This window comes from Lactuca sativa, chromosome 1 (assembly GCF_002870075.4).
Source record: "Lactuca sativa cultivar Salinas chromosome 1, Lsat_Salinas_v11, whole genome shotgun sequence".
NCBI classification, from domain to species: Eukaryota; Viridiplantae; Streptophyta; class Magnoliopsida; order Asterales; family Asteraceae; genus Lactuca; species Lactuca sativa.
The window spans coordinates 57,823,823-57,828,203 of NC_056623.2; the positions used below are offsets into that span (position 1 = coordinate 57,823,823).

The 4,381-nt window shown below is 43.8% G+C and overlaps 1 non-coding gene across 1 annotated transcript; it reads right to left on the reverse strand.

Moving 5' to 3' along the window:
• Positions 1-3,231: 3,231 nt before the first annotated feature.
• On the reverse strand, positions 3,232-3,350 carry LOC111891330 (5S ribosomal RNA). Its single transcript, XR_002850152.1, has one exon. It is a non-coding gene; the product is annotated as a 5S ribosomal RNA (ribosomal RNA).
• Positions 3,351-4,381: the final 1,031 nt, after the last annotated feature.

Sequence of the window (4,381 nt, forward strand, 5' to 3'; positions counted from 1 at the left end):
TTATATGCCTAATATATGAGCTTGTAGACTTACATGCTAGTACTGATCAGTCAATGATAGGATGACTAGATTAGGTTATGCTTGATTCAGATTACTCGATGCTCGAATGCTGCTTGCTTCGTGCTTTTTAGGAGTTCTCACTAACATCAGATAACTAGTAAATGAATATGTTAAGTTACATATTTCGGAAACTAAATAATTTTAGAAGGTTAGGTTTTAACTTTATTGTGCAGCTCTTGTTTGAGTCCAACCGTTGTGGTGTGATACCTTTCATTCGAAAATGATCTGGTGTGAATGATATGTAATTGTATTTGTGAGCTAGTTAGAGGATGCTGGTAGGAGTTCCTTTTGTAGCTGATGGCGGAGAGTGGTGTGGTGGTTGCCCTAGGAAAACCAAGGAAGAGATTTAGTGTCGGGAGCCTTGTTTATAGGGATTATTGTAAAGAGTGACTTGGAGGAATCAAAGCGATCCTTGAGGAAAGTACAGATAGATGTAGAAGGTAGTATCGACCCGTACTACTAGAAGCAGAGGATCCGTACTCGAGTCAAGGAGAACTGCGAAGAAACCAGGGAGTTTGTAGAGTATGAGACTCCTTGATGTATATATATTGATGCGTATTCTGATGGTTTATATGTTCTATTTTCAGTATGGTGACTCTTCGAGGTAGATCGGTTAGTGGTTCTGGTGCTGCTGAGGGTTCGGGCTTATGTTCTGGAGTGGGGAAGTTGGATGATTAGATGCTGGAGTTCATTTCGTCTGAGATTACCTGCAACACACTTGAGCAGACTCCTGTGATCTTTGGTACGATCAAGAAGGGTATCATGGATGTGTTGGAGGAACTTTTGGGCTTTTTCCATTCTGAGATGGTTGCTTTGATTGGGACATGTTCACTGGCCTTCAGGGAGTTCCGGGAATGTAGGGCTCCTGATTACTATAAGGAGAAGGACTCGATTACAAGCATTCATTGGTAAGCAGATGCCGCTAACGCCTTCTGCACTAGCAGTTGTCCTGATGGGGAAAAGGTTAGACTTGCTTCCTGTCTTCTAAAAGAAAGAGCTCGAGACTATTGATTCGATGACATGGGATGATTTTACGACCATATTCCGAGCTGAGTTCACGCCAGTGATTGAGTTGTAACAGTTGGCGAGGGAGTTTTAGGACCTCTGCCAGACTACTGAGACAGTGACGGAGATCACAGCGATGTTCCGTGAGAGGGCGCTATTGGTTCTACAGTATGTGGTGGATGAGGAGATGAAAAAGGTGAGGTACCATGAGACGATGAGGAGTGACATTCGACAGTTTGTGAGTCAATCCAGTTGCAGGAAACTAAGGATATGATCGCGAGTGCTAGGGACACTAAGATTGATCTTGATATGGAGAGGAAGAGGAAGCCATATCAGGCTTAGGGTTCAAGGGGTTCCGGCAAGAGGCCCAAGGTATTTGATTCTAGATTGAGAGGCTAGTAGGGCCGGAGCTACTGTGGCAAGTGTAGCAAGACGAACGAGGGGGCATGCAAGGTGAGTGGTTATGGTTGCTTCAAGTGCGGCAATATGAGTTATATTAGCAGGGATTGTACTGTTACTACCACCACCCAGTATCTAATCTGATTTTCTTCCAATGCAATCAGAGGGGCCACAAGAAGGCCTATTTTCCGAGTTTGGATATAGTAGGACCGTTGGTAGCACCCGCTCCTGCGACTCTACAGATCACTGATGGCCGCCAGGGCAAGGCGGATGCGCCTGTGGTGAGGAACATGTCTTTTCAGCTGACGACCGAGGAGGCTCGCGTGGCACCTGATGTGGTGACAGGTATGTATCTTCTCCTTATATCTTTATTTATATTGAATTGCCTGCTTATATTTATGTGTTTTATTTTAGGATCGTTCCACGTGAACGATACTTCTACATTGGTATTGTTTGATTCGGGGGCTACCCGATCCTTTGTATCGCTTGTGCTTAGCAAGAGGTTTGTCGGAGCTCCGGGGAGCTTAAACGAACACCAAACATGCTAAAAGGTAGCAGAAATGAGTTTGACTTTCTGTGAAGTGTTTGACTGCACAGGATAGAAAATTTCGGGTTGTCACATCATCCCCCTGTTAGAGGGAATTTCGTCCCGAAATTAGAATTTAGGTAAGGAGTAGGTATGAATAATCGAGTAAGGAGGTGGGGATACTTCCTAATCGATTGGTTCTCGCGCTCACAAGTGAATTCGGGTCCTCGGTTGGTATCCCAATGAACCTTCACTAATGGGAGGTGGTTTTGCCTTGTTCGCCTGACTTCTCGGTCCATGATTACTACGGTTCTTCCACAAAGGTGAGGCTCTCATTGATCTCGATCTCGTCAAGTGGGATTACGAGAGTCCTGTCGGAAAGATACGTTTTCAAGTTCGAGACGTGAAGGGTGAAATGTACGTTACTGAGTTCGCGGTGTAGGTTGGGTTTTTGAGTTATAAGCCGATTCGGGTAAGAATCTCGGGGGTCCAAACTCTCTTGGAATTAGCTCTCCACGCTTTCCGAAGCGTATAAAGCCTTCCCAGAGTGAGACTTCCAAAAGGATTTGGGTCTCTCACTTGGAATTCCAAAGGTTTCTTCCTCTTGCTTCTCTTCTCAGTCAAGGGCCACTCCCTTCTGAGTCAAAGTCGTAAGAGGTTCCGTAATTCGTGAGGAGTTCCGAATGAACTACGACAGTAGGTCAGCGAGACCTAGAATTTGGTGAATTCCATAAGTGTCTTCAGTGCTGAAAAATTCTCAACGGTTTGATCTTTGGAAGGGTCCTTAAGAATTCCCACATCACTAATAGTGTGTCTTAGGAATTCAACTCTACTCTTCCAAAACTCGTATTTTGAGAACTTCGCGTAAAGCTTCTCCGATCGAAATGTTTCCATGGTTTGTTGTAGATTCCCTTTATGATTTCCTTCTTACTACGAGAATAGATAAGTGAGTCATTTACAAGGACAATGACAAACTGATTCAAGTAAGAATGGTGTACCCTATTCATTAAGTTCATGAATACTACGGGCGTATTGGTCCTATCCGAAGGATATCTCTACGGACTCGTAGCATCTGCATCGAGTTTGGAAGATTGTCCTCGGGACATCCTTCACTAACACTCGTAACTGGTGATATTCAGATCTTGGGTCCAAATCTGAAATGCACTTCGTTCCTTGCGGTTGATCAACCAATTCATCTATGCGAGGTAGAAGGTAATGATTTCTAATGGAAGTCATATTGAGGTCTGCGCTACGAGGACTTCCCAAGGTGTTACCCATCCTAGTACTACTCTCGCCCAAGCACGCTTAACTGCGGAGTTCAGATGGGATCCGGTGCATTAGTGTTGGTATGATCGCACCCGCTGAAGTCTGTCTTCTTGAAGAATAAGACCGGAGCTCTCAAAGGTGAGGAGCTTGGTCTTCTCATTCCGTTGCTGAGTAGTCGTTAGGCTTTCCGAACAGCTCTTGTATCTCCGTTGGTGCGAGACTATAGGGCGATTGGGTTACAGGAGTCGTATTAGGTCCTAAGTTCATTCGCATGACGATGTGAGCACTTGTAATCTTGGGCAGTCTTCGTCCTGAAGTTCATATTAGAAGTCATACATGGTTCATCAATCACAGTCTCGTGTATACGAGTCGTATATAATTAAGATTGAAAAGGTAGTCGAATAAATGATTCTTATTTAACCTCACATACCAATGAGGAAAAGAGTTAAAGTGGAATCATCAATTCTAAACCTATAGAACCTTGATTATATGCCACCCCTGTGTATACCTTCTTCAGTGATAGATCAACCATATGGGTCTTTGGATTGAACTTGACATACTGTACGAGTGGTACTTCGGGGAGGTTTCTTGAGGTTTCGGAAGGGATAAGAAATACGAGGTACTCTATGCATGAGTACTTCGGAGTTCTAGAATGACGGCTTCGCTAGAAAAGCGATTTCGGAGAAAGATATGTGTGCACGAAACTGGTATTGTGCGAATCGAATTGACTCAAGTTGTATGATAATATCGGACATACTTGAAAATAAAGGCACTAGATTTTAACATAAAGGCGTTACAGACAAAACACAACAGTGCAACTTTTGACAGGGTTACAGTACTTTAGCGTACTACAAGAATGCTACTACGAATAAGGTATACTACAAAAGGCAAGTATACGCAGCACGAGGGTCCCTTAACTGATAGGATTTCGCAAAAGATAAGACTCGAGTTGCACTAGTTTTAAACATGTTTTATGGGTCTGTTACAACGAAACGCCTTAATTACATTAACGTGGGTCCGGAGTAGTCTCTCCTGCGGCAGTGATCCTTAGTATTTTCCCGTCTGCACCGGAGTTCTTTGTTATTGGACAATCCTTCTTGAAGTGCTCTATCTCACCGCATTGGT